Raw genomic sequence first — 26,469 nt, forward strand, 5'->3', positions numbered from 1 at the left:
CAGAAAATGAATAACATCAACTTTTGTGAGAATAAATCAATATGTCTCTGGCAAATGCAAGTCAAACTTCAGTATAGTTCTAATGAATAAAGTCAATAACATAACTTTTAAGAGTGTGATGTCACCTGTGCAAGAATAAACCTGTTCTTTCACTCATTGCAGTAATAGTGGGAGTGAATACTGTACTACTCATATTGAAGGGCTGAGCACATGAAGTACACTGTTTTTTACATTCAGCTAATGTAGATATTTCTCTAAACAGACAAAATTCATCATTTTTACTTTCTCTTTCTGCATGTTCTGTTATGTATTAGCAAATATCCATATTTTTGATAAAAATAAACAGAATTAAAAGCTATTTTGTTTTTCTTCTCTCTCTGTATAGTTTCGATTTTAGTTTTTAGCCCCCATATTATGCTTCAACCCTGTTACCATAAATTTTTGTCTTTTAAACTAATAAACTATTTCATAAATCCAAAAAACAAACAAAAAAAACTTTTCATCCTTTCAAGCAGGGAACTTTCCAAGGACAATGTCTCCTCTTTTTAGCACTATAGCTTGTGTTTTGGTACTTTTGAGAGTAGGTGCCCATCTTAAAATGTCAGTCATGTTTTTTTAATATAATATAGTTTCATGACCTTGAGTGCAAGGCTTGTAATGTCAAGAAAAAAAAAAAAAGTACTGTCAACCCTGTTACCTCCCTGATGGCCTAGTTATATGCTAGAGTGTTTATCCCAGTAATGTATTAATGTAGTTTAAGATGGCACAAAGGAATTTTTTACTTTCTACTTAATCAGTTGGTATGTTTAAAATTTACAGAAATTTACTTAAAAAAAAAACATTATCAAAGTGACCTGTTGTCAATCATATGAAACATGACAGAAAGTTGTTGAACTTCCAGACAGAATTTTACCATATGACAGAATCCAAACACCAAAAACTCAACTCTTGTTTTTTATTGGCTGCCCCCCATCCACAACAGAGACATCCACAAACACCCACACACACACAACCCCACTGAGAAAAGCTGAGGAAATGGCCGGGCCAGTCCTTATAAGGGAAACAAAGGGACAGGGAGGGAGAGAGGAGAGGATAGGGGGTGGTGGAGGGGATCTACGCAGTGTGTGGAAATTGGAAGGCCAGAATTAGTGGGAGGTAAAGCTTCAAAGGCAGGAGCGCAGCCCCCGCATTCTCCCCAGCTCAGGGGTCTGTGGCGCCAGCGGACCACAGCCAGCCTCTTTCTCTCTCTCTCTCTCTCTCTCTCTCTCTCTGTCTCTCCTCTCGTTCTCCTTCCCAAACCAGGGGCCACACTGCACCAGGCTGCCTTACCTCACGCCTGCCAAACCTTTCCTGCCGCACACATCTCTTGCTGGGACTATGGAAGCACCCGACCTTCAAGTCCCAAAAGCACTGAAATTACATAGCAGCGTTTTTATTCAGTATTAGCAGCAATGACTCATTTCCCATCCAAAGCTAAGGAGAAAAACATGTCTCTAACGGACCATGCCTGCTTGCGATGGACAGCCCGTGGTTTCTCTTTTATCCTGGCTTGGAATGGCAATATGGCAAATCTCAAATCCGTTCCACTCTTATGGTTGCTGCACCAAGCCAACAGTTGGCCACACACTACCACACACCAAGCGTTTTCCTAGCAGCGTTTCATAGTCCGTCCCCATGATAATATACACTCCTATCTGTGTTATTGTTTTGTTTCTATGTTATGATATGCTGTAATCCCAGACGGCCAGACCAGTGTACACTACCATTCAAAAGTTTATTTTTTTATTTACTTCATTGTTGCAATGATGCATCCAATTGATCAAAAGTGATAGTACAGACATTTGCATTCTATTTCAAACAAATGCTGCTTTTTTAAAACTTTATATTCATCAAAGAATCCTGTAAAAAGATATATATATATAATTTTCCACAAATATATTAAGCAGCACAACCGTTTTCAACATTGATAATAATAAGAAATGTTTCTTAAGCACCAAATCAGCATATTAGAATGATTTCTTAAGACTGCTGAAAATTCGGCTTTTCCATCACAGAATGAAATTACATTTTAAAATATATTGAAATGGAAAACAGTTCTTGTAAATTGTAATTCTATTTTAAAATATTTTGTATATAGTACTGTGCAAAAGTCTTTAGATGTTGTTTTAGCAATGATATGATGATCATATACAATTATTTCTCTCTTTATTAGAATATAACCAAAAAATACAGTAAATTTGTATGCAGTATTAAAAAACAGAAGAAGAAAAAAAATAGCTTTTATAGGCTAAAGTGGCAAGTATTTAATGACCTCCTCTTACACTTGAGCAATAGCAGAAACTTGGCTCTCTTAAACCTAAATGGATTGGAAAAGGACTGGAAGGCCAAGAAAACTTTCAAAAATCTGATGAAAAGTTTCTCAGATTTTCTTCTTTGAGAAAATGGAAGAAGTCCAGGAGGTCACACTTAATACTGTGTGTACACTGAATATAAATTTTTGCCTAAAGAAACAATTTTGTTCAGAATTTTTCTTTCTTTTTCATTTGTGTATTTTCTATTATATATTGACGGTCAATAAAACATTGCTTAAACTGTATATATTAAAAAGTTTTTACTATATTTTTGATCAAATAAATGCAGCCTTAAGCATAAGCTATTGTTTCAAAAACATTAAAACAACACACTGAGCCCAAACTTTTGAAACGTAGTGCAATTTTCTGAAAAAGTCTTAAAAATGACAACGTGTGTTAAAGAAGCAGTGCGGTCAGTCAGATGGGGTAAGAAAAAGGCAAGGGACAGGTGGCTTAATGTTAGCACTACTTGCTTAATTACTGTTCCCAAAGTAACCATTAGGGTGATGGAAATGGGCCCACAAAATGACTTAGCAAATAAGCCCACTGGACATAAATTAATCGATTTGCTTCCTCCTGTTTTGAGAAGTTTTTTTCCGTTAGGAGTAAATTCAGTCGCACAGCTTCCCAGTGAACCGGATGCTATCGGTTGTAATATGCTACCATTGATCTCGCAGCAAATAAAATGCAAACACAATGTGTGATGGTTACTAAGCATCACACACTGTCTGCTCCTGTAACATATGACCCGTGTTTGCTGATGTCTCGTAAAAGCTGAAATAAGTGAATTTGTCTGTCGCTGCCTCCACATCGGTTCCTGTCAATCATTGTAACCTCTTCAACATCAGGTCTACCTTTAAGTTAAACTATCTTCCAGCTTCTCTGCACCTGTGTCACAGTATTCACCGAGGACTCACGTCAAATCGTGCCTTTTCAGATTTTATCAACTCGTCCATCTATAAGTGTGTAACTCCCACATTCTGTCAAACACGAGAACTTCATGCTCTTCCAACATTTTTGTCTAATTAAGTCACAGATTTTTCAAATTAAGTCAAATTATTGTCATTGCAACATTTCCTTCATTCCTCCTTGACAGTGTAATTTTTTTCTACCACATATAATTGCTGTTCACTAGCTATGCTGTTTCAATGTCCAGTATGCTTGCATATAATAGTAAGGACTTAAAATAATCAGCAATTTGTCTGTTGTGTGATGTAACACAAACTCATAACATGTTTAATTTATAGTTGTGAAACTACATTTTGGGCCAATTATATTTCATAATTGGCAAAGGTACTCAGTGTATAAATAGATAGGGATGCACAATGTGTGACTTATCTGACACTGATAACAGATAATATTTATATTTTGAATCTGATAAACTATTTATTGGCAGATATTATATATCAATTTTCCTTTTGTGAGACTGAATACAAAAAGAAATGCTCACCATAAAAGTCCAGTTGTCTATGACAAACTTAAATTTTTTTAATTTTAAAAGTAAAAGTGCAGAAAGCAGTCTTTCTTATCCCACAATCATTTTACAAACAAAGAAAAAAAATTAAATATGCTTATGTAAAACAAAACAAAAAAGCTTGTGTGCTAAACATAAAAGAATTATGAAAGCTTGTTTCCACCACGGAATAAAAATTGACTTTTTATCTCACAATACTGACTTCTTTTCTTATAAACTTGCAATTGCGAGTTATAAAGTCAGAATTGCGAGATATAAACTTTTTTAATTCAGTTGTTTATATCTTGCAATTCTGGCTTTTTTTTTCCCGCAATTCTGATTTTTTTTGCAATTGCGAGTTATAAAGTCAGAATTGAGGGATATAAACTCGCAATTCTGACTTTTTTCTTGCAATTACGATTTTATATCTCGCAATTCTGACTTTTTTCTCGCAATTCTGACTTTTTTTCGGAATTGTGAGTTTTAGTCAGAAATGAGAATTGAGAAAAGTCAGAATTGCGAGATATAAACTCGTAATTGCGAGAAAAAAGACAGAAGTGTGAGTTCATATCTCGCAATTGTGAGTTTTAGTCAGAAATAAGAACTGAGAAAAGTCAGAACTGCGAGATATAAACTCGTAATTGCAAGAAAAAAGTCAGAATTGTGAGTTTATATCTCGCAATTCTGATTTTTTTTCTTGCAATTCTGATTTTTTTTCGAAATTGTGAGTTTTGGTCAGAAATGAGAATTGAGAAAAGTCAGAATTGCGAGATATAAACTCGTAATTGCGAGAAAAAAGTCAGAATTCTGAGTTTATATCCCGCAATTCTGACTTTTTTCTCACAATTCTGACTTTTTTTCTTGCAATCGTAAGTTTATATCTTGCAATTCAAATTTTTTTTCTCACAATTATGAGTTATAGTCAGAAATGAATATTTAAAAAAGTCAGAATTGCGAGATATAAACTCGTAATAGCGAGAAAAAAGTCAGAATTCTGAGTTTATATCCCGCAATTCTGACTTTTTTCTCACAATTCTGACTTTTTTTCTTGCAATCGTAAGTTTATATCTTGCAATTCAGATTTTTTTTCTCGCAATTATGAGTTATTGTCTGAAATGAAAATTGAAAAAAGTCAGAATTGCGAGATATAAACTCGTAATTGCGAGAAAAAAGACAGAATTGACTTTTTTCTTGCAATTACGTGTTTATATCTAGCAATTCTGACTTTTTTCATGCAATAGTGAGTTTATATCTCGCAATTCTGACTACTCTCAGAATTGTGAGATATAAAAAAAGTCCAATTCTGAGGGAAAAAAGAATTTTCAATTCTGACTTTTTAACTTGAAACTTTATATCACACAATTCTGAGAGAAAAAGTCATAATTGTGAGATAAAAAGTCGCAATTTTTATTCCGTGGCAGAAACAAGCTCTGAGTAAACATATAGCCTATTTGTTTTTCAAAATAGGTAGGCCAACTAGAAGTAATGTGGGGTCCTATGATCATCTGGCTATATATATTATCATTTTTACTAATCAGACCAATAATGATGACTTAAAAAAAGGTCTTGTTTTTTGGCCGAAACAGATGCATCCTTTGATTAGACGTAATCATCAAAATGTCTTATCAGTCTTCTCTGGTTAGGACAAAAACGAAAGGATTTACATGGAAGACTTTTATCGCTTGTCCCTTTATCATATCATGTCTTTTTAAGATACATTGTAAGAACTGGTTATTTAAAAACCCATATTTATTGACCTGAATATTGGGTGGGATGTGTTCCTCTGATTTTTTGTGGTATAGTTACGGTCCAAAGTAGAACCCAGTCAAATTACAAATATCCAAATGTGGTTGATGAAGTCATGAAAATATTTGTCCTTTTCTAGGGGTTTGCTTTAAATAAACAGGGCAGATGACTCAAGGTACAGCAGTACGCTGACGCAGATGTTGTGCAGTTCAGGCTCAGCTGAGGGGTTGAAAACTTTTAAGGTACCTGATTATGTGCTGGGGTTTAAGAGGTGCGCGCCGTACCTCAGGCCACACACCGCATTCTTTTCTTTGCGGCAGCACAATGCCTCACTCACCGCTGTAAAGACGGCAAGCCAGAGCCCAACGCAATTAACCTAGCTCTATTCAAAAACATGGTTATGAATGATTGTAATGCTTTGTATCCATTCAAATAGAGCTTGTGTAATCAGACCCTTTACCATGTAATCAGCAGCTCAGTAGAGGAAACATAATGACCCATTTATAGCTAATATGGAATGTCAAAGCTCCAAAATATTAGAGAAAAAGGCATGAAGTCAGATGAGTCAATAAATAAACCAACTGAAAGAATAATCAGACTGAGAACAAACTGTCTTAAACATGACCATCATTCACAGACTGATCTCATCTGTCATATGGTCAGAATCAGTTCAGCTGATTAATCATTCATTGGTTGCTTCTGTCAGTCGTTTCACACGAAATGCAGATATAAATGTAACAAACACATTTTTGTTTCATCCTCAAACTGAAAGTAATATAATAAATTGGTGTCAGAGATGGCCAAAATACACCAGTTTGATCAGTTCAGCTCTCCAGAGCGCCTCTTTACTCTTCATAATCAATAATGTCTGACTGGTTAGGGGTGACAAAGGACAAAACGGGACTGTGCTGTAACGGCAATCAGCGACATTATGATCTAAAAACAGAAATGAAACCATTAAGAAGTGAGGATGGAATATAAATAGCTCTTTCCTAAAGCTGTCATTAGGTTAACTACAATATCCTATTTTGTTTCAAGTCCAATGTGTCACAAATGTAAGATATTAGCCTTTGAGGATATTATTCTTTGATCAAGGGAAAGAATGAGCAATGACCTTGTTGAATTGGACTGACAAGAGAGGATTCGTTTTCAAACAGAGGTTGAGAGGTCAAGAAACTCACAGCTGAACAGGAAAGGCAACACCAACCAGACAGCGTGGAAAAAGCACGCAAAGTTAAGAGAAACAGACACTGTTGCTGTTTTAGTTCTGCTATAATGACAGCTAAAGCGTTGATGCTAGCAATTAGCATCAGAGTTATAACTAGCCAAGCACGAACTAGACCACTTTTAGACACTCTATGTGACTAGCAAGACATCAATGTTGTTGTTGGTATAATGTTACAGGATATGATCAATCACTGCAGATGCTAATACTTTCGGAGCTCATACTGTTAAATTTTGAGGGACTGAAACTGTCTAATGTGCTGATCAATTGAGCCAATTTGTCACACAATGACACAAAGGAACAGAGCAACAATTGTAGACTCTTCATTTCTCACTGTCCTTAGAGTCAAAAGGACACTAATAATAATAATAATTGCTAAAATATCAACATGCCAAAGGCAAAAATGTGTCGGAAATGTTTTAAGTAAGTCTGATAATATTGATTTGGAAAACTACAATACCCTGAGTGTCAAAAAGTATAAAAGTAGTGCGGCTATGATAGCTGCTACACACATATTCAGCAGAATCATTAATGTACTAAAGCACAGGATAATAGCTACATAAAGACGTGTCTGGAGAATTTTATGACTGATATTGCTACATTAAAAGGAAGGAAGTCTAGTAATGGCTAATTACACCCAAATAGCAATTTGAGAAGATGGTTTGGAAATATTAAACTTTGCTTCCTGTAAATCCTTAAAATCTTTAAATCACAGGCATAGTTTCTCCTCTAATTTCCATTTGCCGTATTCATCAATTATTGTTCATATGTGACAGTTGCAATGTGTCTTAGCACACATTGACGTTCATTTTAGATGAATGAATGAATGAATGAATGAACTGGAAGAAACATTCAGTATTCAGTATTCATGTTGACTGACAAATTGTATTAATATATGCATACTTAATTTTGCAAGGCCTCTAATGGTAATATGTCATGTGAAGCTGTTTACAAAGAGAACTCGTGCCTCCTCCCTAGGGACAAACACGCAACTAATTGGTCCTCCCCCTCTTCAATACCAACCCTACAATCCTGCAGTGAACAAGAGTTTTATGTTTTAAATAGAGAGGCACCGATACTACATTTCTCAGCCGATACGATAGCCGATTATTCAGAATGATATCTGCTGATACCGATTGAAATCAATATCTCCCAGCTAATGCTGAAAAACTATACAGAGAACCCTTTCATTTGGTATATTACTATAATATTAAAGGTTAAAATGAATTATATTCAACTGGTATTTATTTTCAGAAATAACAATTACATTTAAAAACTGAAATGTTTATACAGAACTCAGTCGCACATAAGGTAGTTTTCATAAACACTTGCCTTCATGGCAAATTTATTAAAACATTCATATACAATTAACATTAAATAAGTTCCTCTCTAGTGTTTTTTGATAGATAATTAACAAACTATGAACGCTGGATAACTTTCCTGAGGTAAATACAATGTTACATGAGCTGTTTTCTTGCCGTCTTTCTGCGGTTGAAACACTGATTGAGCGATTACATGAGATATGAATTGTTTTGGTAAGCTGTACCGTATTTTTCAACATATACAAGGCTACATCTTGTATTAAAGTGGAAGAAAAGACTCGCGTGATAAAATTGACAGGATTTGAAAGCTGAGACTTTGTTTCTTATCAGAAGTAACAAAGAACAAACTTTTTTCCTATTATTGGATGTGAGGGCGCGCTACAAATATTGTTTGGTGTAGGGAAAAACTGTGAATCTGGCAACCCTGGCTTGAATATGGGTGATTCATTGGGTCAAATAGAGCCTGCTTTTATGTTGCTATTTTTAACTGTTAATGCGTTATTGTCTTGTTAACTTAAATTCAACACAACAGAATTTTTCTTCACACACAGTATGAGTTGCAGTCTGACACGTTTTTTCCACCCCCTTTTGACTGACAGGATATAAGCGGCCCTGATCAATGGCTGTTTTTAACAGGTTTTGCATTAATTTCTTAATCTAATTATAAAGTTAATTTTTAACTTCAATTCATTTTTGAAATACAATAATTTACACAGTGTCTGTCATAACCTGTTTTCATGACAAATTTATTTAAACATACATTAAATAATCAAGACATTACTGAGAGGCTAATTGAATATAATGAATAAGCTAATATAGTGCATATACAAAATGCTCTTCTCTAGAGTTCATTTCTCTAGTGAACTAACACTGTCGACATTAAATGCCTGAGGTAAATGTAATGCTACGAGATATTATTCTTAAGCTGTTTTATTGATATCTTTCTGATTGAGAGATTCTGCACTTTTTACTGGTAGCAAACAGCGTTGCATTACCACGTGCGCCCCCTTCTGGATTGGAGTGTGGATCGCCTGTGACGACTGTTTTCATGTCTTGAACATGTACCATTACAAGTTACAACCCATATATATATATATATATATATATATATATATATATACACACACACACACAATCTGATATATATATATATATATATATATATATATACACACACACACACACACACACACAATCTGATATATATATATATACACACACACACACACACACACACACACACACACACACACAATCTGACACTAATGCAGTCACAAATGTCACTAATCACCAATGCAGAGTAGTTAAAATTTTTGTATTTTATATTTCAGTATATATTATGGATGCTAACAATTAATCGATGATCGATTCATTGCCAATAATAACTTAATCAATAAAAGTTATTGATGGTTGATTAAGCAAGGTCATCATTAGAGTGCATAGTTTTGAGGTGTGTGTGTGTGTGGCTCATGTGCAAAACAAGTGCAGCAGGCACACAAAAAATTAAGCAAGTGTGGTGTAGTTACGTATTCTAAATTCATTAATTTCTTCAAGCCATGCAGTGGATTAGGTAGGCTAGCCATTTATTTAAAAACATACTTAACGAAGGGTCCAAAAAACCTTCCAAACAAGTGATTTTACTAAACATAAGAACTACATGTGTAAACAACAAGTATGCCTAATAAGATACTGGTGGATGAGTGACGACCTTCCAGCACTGTTTCAGCTGTGCGCTCCTAGTCCTAATCTTTGACGCATGGTAAATCAAGACCTGTCAATCTGAGCAATTAAACAGTGTAAAACAGTGTCCGATTGGTCTCTACACATCGTCCCTACCTATTATACCCACCCACCACACCAAGATTTAGCTTCCATTGGTTGAACTTACAAATGATACTGGAAAACACTGCACCATGATCGCAACGAAATCAAATCTCGGAAGTCCTATAGCTTTAGCTAAGCAGCAAATCATGTCATGTCACTATCTACGCATTGTCTTATGTTGTGTCTGGGCTCGTTCAAGACAATTTGCTAAAAAAATGTTTTGCGAAGTTCGAAACAAAAACGTGCCGCAAACCATCATGTGTATATTGTTTACTGTTTCCTGCAAATACTTGGGTATAGTTTGGTCTCTTACTAAAACAAACATGCTTGTTGTATTCTGCTAGCGGAGACCTTTCAACGATATATTACAAGTCCTATCTGTTATGTACAATTATATACAGATTACATTTTCATGTAAAGCAGTTATTTTTTCATGCTATGAAAATAAAGCACTAAGGCCACATCCACACGAAGACAAAGCTTTCCCAATCCAATCTTTTTTTTTTTTTTTTTTTTTTTTTCCTCATCTCAAGAAATATCTGCGTACACACAAAACCACTGAAACCAACTCAAAATGATGTAGTATACATGCCAGACCAGTATGTGGAGCTGTAATTCTGCCACAGAGATACACCAAAAACGTAGAAGAAGACTTGGAGACTTAGTAAATCTTAGTAATAAAGCTTTTTTGCAGCACGAACACAAGCATGTAGTCCGCTATTGTTGTTGTTGTTGCTGTTACGTGACGTAGTGGTGTCTGACTAGGGTCGAGATGTGGGGTGATGACATTGTCGTTTCACAAAATATACGGATTGGCTGTACACACGAAAACGCACAGGTGTCATTTTCAGATTTATCCACTTTTTTTTTTTTAAAAATAGCAGTTTCAGGCTCCCGAAACACCGGATCCATCTGGACGAAACGCCGATACGATACAACATTTTTACGTATACAGCTAAACACGTCTCCGTGTGGACGGGCTCTAACATGTCAGCAAATTTAAAAGCACTTGTTAAGTGATGGTCCTATTCCTGTAAAGCAAAGCTTCTAAGCTTTAAAACAACACCTATTTTGTGTTGGTTAATCAAGAGTTTGTTAAGTAACGTGATAAGTAAGGGGCCGTTTACACTACACCGTTTTCAACTAAAAACGGAAAACTTTTTATGTGTTTTGGCCATTCATTTACACGACAAAGGTGTTTTGGTGGACTGAAAACTTAAACTTTTGAAAATGGGTTTCAAAGTACAAGTTTTTGAAAACGGTCTCCGTGTAAACAACAAAAACGCGAATCTGCGAAAACGATGACGTCATGTTTATGCCCATGGGGATTGTTTTGACAATGCATCTTCTGTTCGCGGAAAACTCAAAGGAAAAATTTCTCCGTTTTAACCATATCGTTGTCGTGTAAACGTACCCTTAATAGCGCCCCCTTAAGAGTTTGTTTAACGATTAATTGATGTAATTTAAACAACTATCCATTATAGAATTTATGTAAATTGACATCCCTAGCATATATATATATATATATAACATAATGTGTTCATCTAATTTATTTATCAGTTTACTTTTTTTTAAACGTTTAACAGTCAGCCAATAAAGAACACTAAACTTCTAACATTTGTAAAATTAATTTTCAAAACACTTTTAAAGTAATTGATAATCCATTGCCACTAAAGCGCTGAAGCCTCTAAAAAAAAAACTGAGATTACTTCGCAACGTCACGCAGGCATATATTGAGTAATTCAGGTAATGCGGAGTCGAACGTAACATCTCCCTCAAGACACGCACACCCCTATCTCCCCCTGCCGCTGTCTTTCTTCCTCACACCGCTTCACGATTACACACACACATACACTCACTCACTCACTCACGCATGCACGCTCTCACACGCAAGCACTACACACTAGCACAAGATCCAGAGGACGTTGACAATAATTCATGTTTTCAGAGCTCGCTCAACCAGATGTGGACTTTGTCGAGCGGCATCCAGAGCATTTGCATAGCTCAAAGTTAAATGCGCTTGAAAACTTCTCCCAACTCATAGTGAAAGTTAATGACTGGCAATCACACAAACAGTGCGTGCATGAGCGCCGCGCGCTGTCGGCCGCGGACTGCAGCAGTAAATCCCCGCGCGCTCTCCGCGGCGACATCAGCCAGATAATATCCTCTCATTGAACAATGAAGCGCACATTTTTGCCTAATCCCACCGCGATGAGTTGCACTAATCAACACAAATCACGAGCGACTAAACAAACGAACTGAAATGCATTTAAAAAGCCCTTTTTATTTTTCAATAAACCGTCATAATAACGACCACCGCGTTTTAGTAATAGCACAGGTGTGCTGCTGCTGCTGCTAGACCAAAAGTTCCGCGTCTATAACATTACGCATCACTATAACTACAATACCACCTGTCGTTACATGCTGGAACAACTATCATAAACGTCATCGGAATCATAATTTTACAAGCAAATTATTCAAGAGAGCGTTAAGTTTGTACAGTCCACCATAGAATTTAAATACGATTACAATGTATATATTCTGTCAATTGATTAAATGTGATACTTGCGTTCTAAGGAATCAAAGCAATATTACTTCCTGGGAAGCGTGATCGTGTTTCCATAGGAAAATGACTGAAGCAAAAAAAATAAAAAATCTGTCAATATTGTCCAGTCGCTAAAAATTTGTGTCGGTTCTTAATTTAATTTGACATTAAAGCAGCACAAAAATACCTTTTGTCTAGACTCAATGATCTGAAACCTGGGTCTCTGCGGTGCCAGTGTACGGTCTGCAGCAGCACGACTGACAATGTACGGAACAATCATTCTCCCGTTCTCCCAGCCAACAAGATCGTTAGGAAGATGACATCCCAACTTTGAGCAGACTTCAACAAAGTATGATTCCCCCCCTTTCGATGTATCTGCATATTTGCAAACACTGGCCCCTTTTTTATTCGCACCTACCAAGGCAGATCCGAGCAGAGGGGAGGGCTTCCACTGTCCGAGCGCCCCTTCTCCAAGCCTGTCGTTGAGATTGATGGCAAAAAGAAGGGAGAAAAAGCTTATTCTCCACTTCCAGAAATCATGTAGCCTTCGACCGAGCCGAGCGCGTGAGGAAGAGAATAGTGAATTATTGCTAAACGTACTTTCTGGGAAGCTGAGCGTGTGGGCTCACCAACCTTTCGATTCTCGCAATCCCACCTCTACATCCAGAAGAACATGCAAACACATTTCATAGATTTTTGGAGCTTCACGTAAAAACCGAACTGGACTTTCGGCGACGCTGAGACGGAGAAAATATACAAATAAACAAAGACATTTCGCGTTACGCAGCGCCTCTTTTTGGCGACGTTTTAAATGTCGAGGCGTAACGTGTTGGGTGTTTGTCGATGTGCTCGTACATTGTGAAAGATTTGAGGGTTGATGTTGCTGACGGAGATTTGTGTCGGCTCTGGCTCCCTATGCACTGTGCTGCCTGTGATTTTTTTCTCTAGGAGCAAAAGTTAATATGTCGTCATACCGCTTTAAGACTGAACTTCCCTTCAACACATTCATATTTACCATCAAACAATGTCAGAAGGATGCACGTGGTGACTGCATGACTTTGTAATCCTACTATTTGTTTTCATTTTGAGATATTTTTGCATTACTTAACGGAAAAAAATAGTATGGAATAATAAAGTATAAAAGTTTCAATTATGTTTTGAGACTTTGTTATGCAAATAATATAATGTTAATATATATTTTATTTGAATTAAGATTTAGTAGCAGTAGAGCAAATTCCTCTGCGATACTATAGACTAGTCACACCTTATTGGCTGCCATTTTAATTTTATGCATTGTGGGTCAATGGCTTGATGCTCATTTTTGTCCAGATCTGAGGTTATTCAGAAATGCATTAAAAATGCATTAAAAATGCATTTCTGTTGTTGTTGTTTTTTTTTCTTCCACAATATATAAAAAAGACTCTTATATGATTAACATGTTTATAATTTGTGAATTAAAAGTATTTTTATGATTTTGATGTTAAGGCTTAAAGTAAGAAAATGTCTCTTAGTGGTGTAACTGTGATTGCAAATAAGAAAAAATGTTTGAAATTCTTGAAAAGAAAAAGAAAAATCTTGCAATTAGTCTTACGTAATCTTTCAGTTCTATTTATTTAAAATTAAGCATTGCATTATTAATATTTAAAAAACATCAAATCAAAGTCAGTATAACATAATCAACATGCACAAAGCCATTTTGTTGTCATGTGACAAAAAAAAATCATAAAAAAATAAAGGACCCATTTATACCCATCATGACTGTCAGTGTCGTCCAATTAAAAAAAAAAACAGAAATCTCATAATTTTTATGTAATATTTTAGATATATTAGAAATATTCATATACATATGAACACACAATATATATATATATATTATATAGTGCTGTTAATCGATTAATCACATCGCATTGTAAATATGTATATATATATATATATATATATGGCCTATATACAATTAATTGATTTGTTTTAATTCAATTAATTGATTAATTGATTTGACAACACTTTATATATCATAAAAAATCATAAAAAATAAAGGATTCATTTAGACCCATCATGACTGTCAGTGTCATTCAATTTAAAAAAAAAAAAAATTCAGAAATCTCATGATTTTTATCTAATATTTTAGATATATTAGAAAGAAACATGTTTTTATATATATATATATATATATATATATATATATATATATATATATATATATTAGTGGTGTCAAATCGATTAATCGCATCGCAATGTAAATATGTGTATATATATATATATATATATATATATATATATATATATATATATATACAAAGTTTTATGTTAGATGCAATTAATCGATTTATTCGCGATTAATCGATATATTATACACACACAAACTTTTATGTTAGGTGTGATTAATCGTGATTAATCAATTTGACATATATTGTTTAGTTCATTCAAAAAAAAATATGAAACCAACATGTATACAAAAATTGCATTTCTAAAAACTAGAAATTTTAGAATTTGACATTTTTAGAACTAGAAGTGTTTAAAAGTATTTCCTCTTTTTTATAAACTCGGACATTTTTATCATTGACCCATGAGAGTGTGAAAATGAAATGCAAACATATGAATAACATTAATAACACATGAATAACAAGATTAAAACACGCTTTTTAAAATGTCCGTGCACATTAGTGACGCAGAACACACGTTATTCCGCTATGAATTGAGTGGTCTGCTCTGGTAAACAGGGGTCAGCTGTGGTCGTTCGGCTCCTGGTTTCGCTCAGTCCACTCCGCTTCTTTTGAATGTCCTGTCTGCTGGCAGGCGGCCAACCGAAGTGTGTGGAAATGACACCGCCAGGGCGGCAGAGATTTTCCTTCATTTCTCTCCTTCCCGATCGCAGACGGGCTGACATTGGCTAGAAAGTGGAGCAGCTCGTCAGGGACAATCAATGCGAATCGATCGAGCCGCGCGGGTTTGAGGCTCCGAGCTGGAAAATAACGCGCGTGCGAGCGAGAGAGAGAGAGAGAGAGAGCGAGCGAGCGAGAGAATGGGGAGGGGATGTGCTACCAATACTCGCCTCTCTCACACACAAATATCGCCTTTACTGAAACCTTCACTTCATTGAAGGCGCATCAAAGACAGTTTACTCCTGACGCAAGGATATTTTATCTTATTCATCAGCATTAAAAGGATATTGTTTTTCCTCAGCTGTCAAAGCTAGCCAAACGACACGCCACTATGTGGTTTGGCTGCAGTTACAGGTTTATATTAGCAAGTGTGCCAATACTTTAATATAAATAGGCTACAGTTGAGTCCTAGAGTCTTTAATAAAAGGCTTCCTTTTTTGCATCTTTCTAAATTAATATTTTTTCCTGTTAGAAATTACAGTATTTTCCCATTTAGAATTTGAGCGAAAGGTTTAATTAAAATATAAATATGAATTTCAGAATTTCTTAATATTTAGTAGGGTGAATTAAGATTGGGACAGTTTTTGAATTTTCACCTTGTGTATAAGGTTTCTTGCCAAGTTTCCATAAATTAAAAAAAAAATCAGCCGAACATACGATACATTTCTGTAATACTGAAGATATTACCATTTGAGGAGGAAACAATGTTATATTATAATGAAGGGATGCATAACATAATTTTTTGGGGGGAAACATTTGGGTGATTGGGATAACACACAGATTTAGGTTTGTGTAAGCTATTTACTGCACAAGTTAGTTCATACTTATTTAATAATATTATATGCAAGATTTGTCAGTTCATCATTATTAAGAGCGCATGATTATTTCCATTTAACTTTATTTCTCAATGTTTATAAATCCATCCACAATTCATATAGTACAACACATGAAATTGAGGTAAAAGAAGGCTTAAATCCTTTAAAATAAATAAATAAATTAAAAAAAATCAAGTAAACCAAGTAAAAAAAACAACGAAAAAAACTTCAGGACCAAATTTCACCAAAACAAAAAAATCTTGTAAATCCAAAAACTTTTTTTTTTTTTTTCGGTAACATTTGGATGAAATGTTTGGTGGCCCCAATGTTTATGGGGTATTACTTAAAGAAAAGCAACAAAAACAACCTAAATCCAAAAATAGAAACATTATAGTAACACAGTTTTTACTGATTTTGTTGCAATAGTGCTTAAAATTTTTTCATTAAAGGTTTGTGTAATAAAGTAGCTATGACAATTTTATGACCTCATTATGAAAATGAGCTAAAGCTTATGCCATTTTCCCCACTTCATGCATTTCAAGGTCAACATCCTGTCTGATGCCTGCCCCGCCCACTGACATGATGTCACACTAATGAGAGCATCCCTTTTTGATTATGTGGTCTCACAGCTAGGTCAGCAAAAAACTTTTTATTTTCATTCATAGGCAAGAAAATAATCTCTGTACAGTTATACTCTCATTTGACCTCATGTCAATCACCCTTAATTCACCCTACATCTCTTTTGCTTTAATGACAGCATCACTTGAGCTTGTGTAACAGAGGCCAGCTAGTAAGTGCTGTGTGTGTGTAAACCTCACTCCCCTGATCTCAAGAGGTGCTCTATAGTGACTGCAGTCTTTAGCCTCCTTGTTAGAGGGCCCAACTCCCATGCTGGCAGACCTGGGTTTGAGTCCCGCTTAGAGTGGGCGGTCACTTTGCATGAACCCTGTAGTTTTGAGTAAAACCTGATGATCACTGTCCAGCATGATTTGAAATGTTCCAAAGAGAATCTTATGCTTAAAGGTACAGTTTACCCCAAAATGAAAATTTTGTCATCATTCACTCACCCTCAAGTTGTTCCAAACCTGTATGAATTTCTTTCTTCTTCTGAACACAAAAGAAGATATTTTGAAGAATGTCGGTAACTACATGTACATAGTATGTATAGAATGATGGGCCCCAATGACTTCCATATATATGGAAAAAAAATTCCTATGGAAGTCAATGGGGCCTATCAAGTGTTTGGTTATCCAACTATCCCTTTAAGAACACCTGAAGGCTGATTTATACTTCTGCGTCAGACCTACACCGGAGCCTCTGCGCCGTAGGCTATGCGTCTGTTTTCATTTATACTTCTGCGTCATTGTCCGCGTCGATGTGCATGTAGACCACTAGTAGGCAGTGTCCGTGGTCATGTTGAGTATCAAAACAAAAGCTGAAGAAGAAGCAGCTTGTCATGTACGTTGTCAGAGAAGCTTACAAACAGAAGCGGCAAATAGGTAATGACTTTTGTTGCAGTATGTTTGCGTGTGTTCCCTGAAACAGAGTGTTTTTCATTCCTATGGAAGTTGAAAACGCTCACTCTTCTCCTATAGAGTGCCCCAGGGATGACGCGTTTTTGTAGGCCAACCCGGAAGTTAGCGGCACACGGGTTCCCTCGGTTGAAAGCCTATGCATTTTTCCTATAGACTTTTGGAAAATCGCAGAAAATAAGCTCTGTGTTTAACAAAGGGTTATGACACTTACACGTTTTGTCTATCAAGATAATCTTTACAAGTTAACACAACATTTATAGATTTTGAAGCCTAAATAAAGTCGTCAGATATAAAAAGCTGACAGTAGGCTATAAACAGACTACAGCACACCATGGTCGCGGATCAACATCGTCACCACCAAGCTTCCTCAAACTGTATTTAAAAAACAACTTTATTTACAAACATGCTCGCTGATTATGATCTGCGCTGTTATGAATACTTATCCACTTTTTCATGAGAAATGCTGTCCAAATGTCCCGTTTTTAATGATGACGTCTAAAGTCCCCGCCAAAGGAAGTAGTCCCTTTTAGCAATTTGTTAGCAACCGCAGATTTTAAGACACAATAAAAGTTTTAAAAAAATCACAAGTGGGTTATAACTGGTGTGTTTTATATCATAGATCAAAACGTGAAAGTATTTAGAGGCTTTGTTAACCACGGACCTTATTTCAGGCGATTTAGCAAAAAACCGTTCAAAAACCCCATAGACTTTACGCCGTTGGAACCGGAAGTCCTAAAATGCTAACTCTCTTCCGGGTTTTGCCTACAAAAATGCGTCATCCCTGGGGCACTCTATAGAGCCTCTAAATACTTTCACGTTTCGATCTATGATATAAAACACACCAGTTATAACCCACTTGTGATTTTTTAAACTTTTATTGTGTCTTAAAATCGGCGGTTGCTAACAAACTGTTAAAAGGGACTACTTCCTTTGGCGGGGACTTTAGACGTCATCATTAAAAACGGGACATTTGGACAGGATTTCTCATAAAAAAGTGGATAAGTATTCATAACAGCACAGATCATAATCAGCGAGCATGTTTGTATATAAAGTTGTTTTTTAAATAAAGTTTGAGGAAGCTTGGTGGTGACGACGTTGATCCGCGACTATGGTGTGCTGTAGTCTGTTTATAGCCTACTGTTAGCTTTTTATATCTGACGACTTTATTTAGGCTTCAAAATCTATAAATGTTGGGTTAACTTGTAAAGATTATCTTGATAGACAAAACGTGTAAGTGTCATAACCCTTTGTTAAACACAGAGCTTATTTTCTGATTTTCCAAAAGTCTATGGGAAAATGCATAGGCTTTCAACCGAGGGAACCCGTGCGCTGCTAACTTCTGGGTTGGCCTACAAAAACGTGTCATCCCTGGGGCACTCTATAGCTCCACGCCAGTTTTTTGACCCGAGGGAGGGGCTCTAGCAGACCAATCACAGCACATGCGGTCCACGTAGAATTGACCGATTGTTACATTTTTGAAGAGGTGCACATCAGGCTACGTCGTAGGCTACACATGGTACACACAGCCTACGCCATAGCTACGGCGTACACTCAACGCAGAAGTATAAATCAGCCTTGACCATCCAAAATGAGTTCACATGATCAATGACACAATTTAGAGACCTATTCAAAATCTTGCACATTTCTTATTCATTTTACAATTTTCAAAATACTTGATTTTGGATCCCAGGTTTCCATTGCTGTTGCTTTTAGACATTGCTGCATTTACAACATTGATTGAATGTCAATGGCATTCATAGATCTGGACATTGCTTCATGAAGATCTCATGTTGTATAAAGTCTTGCCTTCTTGTGCTATTGGAAATTTCCTACTTCTGAAGTCATGATTACGAGCTTGTCGCATTCAAGTGCCTCGTTCTTGGAAAGAACAGAAATTGTGGAGGACACCAAGTTTATTCTTGCCTATTTATTATTGGGAAAATCTTATTAAAGCCAAAATAAAATATTTAGCATCCCATTTATTGACAACCATATTCATCACACTATCTAGACAGCTTGCTGATGATTCTGGAATTTCAGTCAAATACAGGCTATTTTTTCTGTATATAAAATATACAATACGCTTCAAATAATTATTCATATATGTAAATGCGGGCTACTTCAATGACAAGACAAAGGAAAAAAGCTAATAAAGAATACCAGTCACATATATTCTTGGTATTTCAGTGCACTGCAGCAACTGCATGCATATTATCACCATGATAAACAGCCTATGAAATGATCTACAAGACAATCTCTTGTCGAATCCGTAGAGATACCCAATGTCTTTGGGTAACATTCAAAACATCTTGGTATAGTAACACTCTGGTAATGCCATAGCAACTGTGTGGTGATGCCATGGTAACGTTCCCATAAAAGCATTTTGGTAAATCTCTTTTGCCAAGAAAGAAATGACAAAAATGAATAAAGCTCTGGTAAATCTATAGTGATTACATGAGAACTGTCTGACACTGTAGTACTGACATATAGGCTACAAGTTGTGTGAAAATACAACACTAGCACAGCAACAGCTCTGTGAAATGCTAAAATGTCATTAACCATAATATAAATGTTAATAATTAATGTCTAATTTATTATGTTAATAATAAATCTCATTTAGCCTATTTAGTAAGCTGTTGCAAAGCAAAAAGTTTTGACATAAGAAACTGTTCTCATTATTAGCCGTCAAAAATACAGAACATCAACAATACAGATTCTTCTCAGTTCAGAAAAAAATATCTAGCATGTACAGAGGCCACTGTTTTCTAATCCAGGTTTGTGCTGCGTTACACGGGTTGTCTAAGTTTGACAATTAGCTTTTGTTTCACTGCTGACATATTTTCGTGGTCGTGGGCTGACACGCACGGGTTTCGTCAGAGAGATAAGCGCACAATGGACGCATCCAGTCCCTCACTGACGGGCTGGCGTGAATAAATTGGACACGCATTGCTTCGTAATCCCCTGAGTGTCTCTATGGCTCTGGCAAAGTGCCTGGCCTCACCGTATCTTACATTAAGCAGACGTCAATCCGTTCGTCCTCCTTTCGCTTTTGAAAATCACTTCCATGTCGAAGTGCCTGACCGCTTTCTGTGCCTGGGCTCCGCCAACTCTCAAGTCCTCCAGAAACAGGTCCAAAAGAGGGGGAGGGGACAGAAAATATTATCCGACCGTCCGACATTTGTGACTGAAACTCAATTTATATAAGTGTGTACAACGCTAGCGTGGGCAAATTATTTTTATAGGAATTTGTGTTCCTTGTGCAACCCAAAGTATTTAGGTGGCCTATAGCAACGTGAGGAAACCGTCAGCTGTTAAGAAGTTTTCATCAAAACACATACACTCTAAAAAATAGCTGTAAAAAACTAAACAAAGTTACACAGTAAAATACAGTTTTCCATTGAAACAGTAATATACCGTAAAAACAATGCATTCTGGCTAATTTTATTTGTCGTTTGACATGACAAATAGCCTATTACACAGAATGCATTGTTTTTATGGTATATTACTGTTTCAAAACTGTTGAAAATGGTATTTTACTGCGTAAATTTGTTTCATTTTTTAGAGTTTAGGCTAAGTTTTGTGATATATTTATATGTTAAAAGCGTGATAAATAATAAAACTACTTATTTCATCATACTGTAAAAAGTCATATTTTGAAATATTATTATAATTTTATATTTTAATACTTTTTAAAATGTAATCTATTCTGGTGATGGCAAAACTGAATTTTTCAGCATCATTACTCCAGTCTTCAGTGTCACATGATCCTTCAGAAATCATTCAATATGCTGATTTGGTGCTCAAGAAACAATTCTTATTATTATCAATGTAGAAAACAGTTGTGCTGAATAAAGTTCAAGGGAACAGTATTTATTTGAAATACAAGTTATTTGTAACATTATAAGGCTCGGTTTCACAAACAGGGCTTAGACCTGCGTTTAAATAGATCAATTAAGTCGTTTTTATAAACATGCCTTAAAAAAAAAAAAAATTACTGGTGTGCATCTTGAGACAAAACAATGGCACTGACATATTTTAAGAAATATCAGTGCAGTTGCTTTCAGTTAGAACAGCCTTGTCTGTGAAACTGGGGGTAAATGTCTTTACTGACACTTTTGATCAATTTAATGCAGCTTCTAAATAAAAGTATTAATTCCTTTAGAAAAATCATGTGACGGTAGATTACTTACAAATTGTAGCCCGTTACTGAATAAATTACATGATGAAAACAGTTAGTAAAGTAATCTATTACATTACACATTTAGGTTATAAAATGACTACTTTTAGATTACTTTTGACTTTACTTTTAGCTTTAAAGGGTTAGTTCACCCAAAAAATAATGTCATTAATTACTCACCCTCAAGACCTTCGTTTGTCTTCGGAACACAAATTAAGATATTTTTGTTGAAATCCGATGGCTCAGTGAGGCCTCCATAGGGAGCAATGACACTTCCTCTCTCAAGATCCATTAATGTACTAAAAACATATTTAAATCAGTTGTTGTGAGTACAGTGGTTCAATATTAATATTATAAAGCGACGAGAATATTTTTGGAGCGCCAAAGAAAAACTAAATAACGACTTATTTAGTGATGGCCGATTTCAAAACAATGCTTCAGGAAGCATCGGATCATAAATGAATCAGCGTATCGAATCTGCTGTTCGGAGCGCCAAAGTCACTTGATTTGACATGCGATCTGAATCATGATTCGATACACTGATTCATTTGTGCTCCGAATCTTCCTGAAGCAGTGTTTTGAAATCAGCCATCACTAAATAAGTCGTTATTTTGTTTTTTTGGCGCACCAAAAATATTCTTTATAATATTAATATTGAACCACTGTACTCACTGTTACGGTATGGTGGTGTAGAGATGAGGCAGATACGGATTTCCACAATAACATAGAGATTTAATCAAACAAAGGCAAGGAAACACCAAACATAACGTTAACACAACAGTATTACAACAGAGAACGGACGAGGAGTGAAGGGAGTGAGTGCAATATATGGGGAGTGCTGACAATAGAGTCCAGGTGCAGGTGATGAGTGCTGATGAGGAACTGACGAGGGAAGTGAGTGCAGGTGTGGAGAACAGGAGGCTCTTGGGAATTGAAGTCCAGGGAAACAAGGGTTCTGTGACATTACCCCCCCTCCCGGTAGGCGCGTCCTCGCGCCGTAGATGAAACAACCGGGAGGGGGGCGGGCGCCCTGGAGACCTCAAGCTGGTGCAGGGGGAGGAGCAAACTGGAGTGGAGGTCTCCAGGGCAGGTTCAAAAGCCATGGCGGGTCAGGGGCTGAAGGCAGCCATGGCGGGTCAGGGGCTGAAGGCAGCCATGGCGGGTCAGGGGCTGAAGGCAGCCATGGCGGGTCAGGGGCTGAAGGCAGCCATGGCGGGTCAGGTGCATCGGGCAGCCATGGCGGGTCAGGTGCATCGGGCAGCCATGGCGGGTCAGGTGCATCGGGCAGCCATGGCGGGTCAGGTGCATCGGGCAGCCATGGCGGGTCAGGTGCATCGGGCAGCCATGGCGGGTCAGGTGCATCGGGCAGCCATGGCGGGTCAGGTGCAGCGGGCAGACATGCAGCGGGCATACATGGCGGGTCAGGTGCAGCGGGCAGCCATGGCGGGTCAGGTGCAGCGGGCAGCCATGGCGGGTCAGGTGCAGCGGGCAGCCATGGCGGGTCAGGTGCAGCGGGCAGCCATGGCGGGTCAGGAGCCGAAGCCGAATTGTCGCCGAGCCCAGGCGGCGCTGAAGGACCGGCGGGAGATGGCGGAACCAGCGGCTCCGCCGACCGAAGCGCAACCGGGGCTCCAGAAGGCCGCAGTTGAACACAGACGACAGACAACAGAGTGAACACCAGGGGGAGTGAGGAAGCCAACTGGAAACGAGGGACGGAGGGACGGAGCGGAGACGGAGGAGTGCAGTCCAGAGGGGAGGGCAGGCTGACGAGGGACCAAGGTGTGAACGGGGGCAGGATGGAGACTTGTGAGGCTGGAGGACTGATGGACAACGGTGGAGACGAGGGAGGTTGGAGCCAGGGTGAAGGTAATCGCCCAGAGGTCTGAGGTGGAGATCTGGGCGAAGGGGCTTGAGGTGGAGGTGCAGTGAGTACATTAGTGGGAGGAGGCGGGAGAGGGAGGCAGGGAGGGAAAATAGTCTTTGCAAAGTTCATAATGAAGGGCTCGGTGGCGGAGACTGGCGCTGCTTGCTCGGCGGCGAAGACTGGCGCTGCTTGCTCGGCGGCGGAGACTGGCGCTGCTTGCTCGGCGGCGAAGACTGGCGCTGCTTGCCCGGCGGCGGAGACTGGCGCTGCTTGCCCGGCGGCGGAGACTGGCGCGGCTTGCCCGGCGGCGGAGACTGGCGCGGCTTGCTCGGCGGAGACTGGAGCGGCTTGCTCGGCGGAGACTGGAGCGGCTTGCTCGGCGGAGACTGGAGCGGCTTGCTCGGCGGAGACTGGAGCGGCTTGCTCGGCGGAGACTGGAGCGGCTTGCTCGGCGGAGACTGGAGCGGCTTGCTCGGCGGAGACTGGAGCGGCTTGCTCGGCGGAGACTGGAGCGGCTTGCTCGGCGGAGACTGGAGCGGCTTGCTCGGCGGAGACTGGAGCGGCTTGCTCGGCGGAGACTGGAGCGGCTTGCTCGGCGGAGACTGGAGAACTTGGCTCGGCGGAGACTGGAGAACTTGGCTCGGCGGAGACTGGAGAACTTGGCTCGGCGGAGACTGGAGAACTTGGCTCTGTCCAAAAGTCTATAAGCCAGGCCACCTCACTTGGTGGCTCGCACAGGGTTGGAGCTGCAGGCTCGGAAAGGGCTGGAGCGGGCTCGTTCATCCCCTCAAATACAATTAAAATCCCCACAGGCACTGGAGCTGGCTCTGTGGGGACTGGAGCGGGCTCTGGAGAGACTGGAGCGGGCTCTGGAGAGACTGGAGCGGGCTCTGGAGAGACTGGAGCGGGCTCTGGAGAGACTGGAGCGGGCTCTGGAGAGACTGGAGCGGGCTCTGGAGAGACTGGAGCGGGCTCTGGAGAGACTGGAGCGGGCTCTGGAGAGACTGGAGCGGGCTCTGGAGAGACTGGAGCGGGCTCTGGAGAGACTGGAGCGGGCTCTGGAGAGACTGGAGCGGCTTGCTTCCTCCTCCTCCGCTTACGGGACCCAGTTGAGGACTGTGGGTTCCGTGTGGGGCAGGCAGGGAGTTCGCTGGAGGGGTATGCGGAGGAAGCCGGAGGTTGACTGACTGGCCCGGCCAACCGTGTCTCTGGATGGACTAGAGACAGACACCCATCCTGAACCCAATCAACGATAAATTTGGAATCATTTAACCATAAAATGGAATTTATGGTTTCGCTTAAGGAGAAACGATAATCGGGTTCACTAAAACGGATGGTGTCATCATCTAGTCCATCCAGAAACAGGGAGATCAAAACTGCTTCAGGCCAGTCAGACACATAAGCGAGCTCAACGAACTCCTCCACATACCTTTCCAGCGAACGACCCACCTGTAGAAGCCCGATGAGGCGTTCGCCAGCAGTCAGAGGAGTGCTAGGTGAGGGAGAAGTTGGAGCCTGGGAGCCGATGAAAGTCTCCATTTTTTTTTCTGTGGAAAATCCGGTCGGTATTGGTCCGTTCTTCTGTTACGGTATGGTGGTGTAGAGATGAGGCAGATACGGATTTCCACAATAACATAGAGATTTAATCAAACAAAGGCAAGGAAACACCAAACATAACGTTAACACAACAGTATTACAACAGAGAACGGACGAGGAGTGAAGGGAGTGAGTGCAATATATGGGGAGTGCTGACAATAGAGTCCAGGTGCAGGTGATGAGTGCTGATGAGGAACTGACGAGGGAAGTGAGTGCAGGTGTGGAGAACAGGAGGCTCTTGGGAATTGAAGTCCAGGGAAACAAGGGTTCTGTGACACTCACATGAACTGATTTAAATATGTTTTTAGTACCTTTATGGATCTTGAGAAATGAAATGTCATTACTCCCTATGGAGGTCTCACTGAGGCATCGGATTTCAACTAAAATATCTTAATTTGTGCTCCGAAGATTAACGAAGGTCTTACGGGTGTGGAACGACATGAGGGTGAGTAATAAATGACAGAATTTTCATTTTTGGGTGAACTAACCCTTTAACTTGTTTATCACATAATTTGAATAGGACAATATTGTACTATAGTGACATTAAATTACAAAGAGAAGATAAAATTATGTATAATTTTTCATGAACAAAATGAAAATTCTGTCATTAATTACTCGCCCTCATGTCGTCCCAAACCCGTAAGACTTTCATTCATCTTCAGAACACAAATAAAGTTCTTTTTAATGAAATCTGGGAGCTTTCTGACCCTCCATTGACAGCTATGCAACTGACACTTTCAAGCAAAGTGGTAAAGACATCATTAAAGTAATCCATGTGACTTCAGTGATTTAAGCAGTGCGAGTGCCTTTGTTTTTTGCGCAAAACATAATTTACCACTTTATTTTTAAAAAATCCTTAAATTCTTATAAAGTAAATTAATTTTAAAAAAAAATTTTTTTCAACCTATAGGGTTGATTGGGACACTTTTCCTCAGTCATCTCAATGGCAAAAAGTGTCCCACTCAACCTGAATTCACCCCTAATTAAATTCCTAGCCAGAATTAAGCTTTTAAATTATTAAACATTTGATTGGATATGACTATAGCACACTTGTATTTGTTCTAGAATCTAGATTATTAGACATAAAATGACACTGGACCCATTCAGCAGCAAAATATTATCCTGTTAAATTGA

The 26,469-nt window shown here is 38.4% G+C and overlaps 2 protein-coding genes across 6 annotated transcripts in view; both read right to left on the minus strand.

Annotated features, from left to right (window-relative positions):
• Positions 1-26,469, minus strand: part of LOC125252666 (serine/threonine-protein kinase pim-2-like) — a 681,247-nt gene that overhangs the window by 258,056 nt on the left and 396,722 nt on the right. The gene's annotated exons all lie outside the window — the stretch shown is intronic.
• cxxc5a (CXXC finger protein 5a) overlaps positions 1-26,469 on the minus strand; it is a 49,775-nt gene that overhangs the window by 17,676 nt on the left and 5,630 nt on the right. The window contains exon 1 of one of the 5 annotated variants that reach the window (XM_048166159.1): positions 12,885-13,380. The exons of 1 other annotated variant lie outside the window; for it this stretch is intronic. The gene's annotated coding sequence lies outside the window, so the exon portion shown is untranslated. 3 more of the 5 variants (XM_048166161.1, XM_048166164.1, XM_048166160.1) reach the window with 3 other exon arrangements.

This window comes from Megalobrama amblycephala, linkage group LG18, assembly GCF_018812025.1.
Source record: "Megalobrama amblycephala isolate DHTTF-2021 linkage group LG18, ASM1881202v1, whole genome shotgun sequence".
NCBI classification, from domain to species: Eukaryota; Metazoa; Chordata; class Actinopteri; order Cypriniformes; family Xenocyprididae; genus Megalobrama; species Megalobrama amblycephala.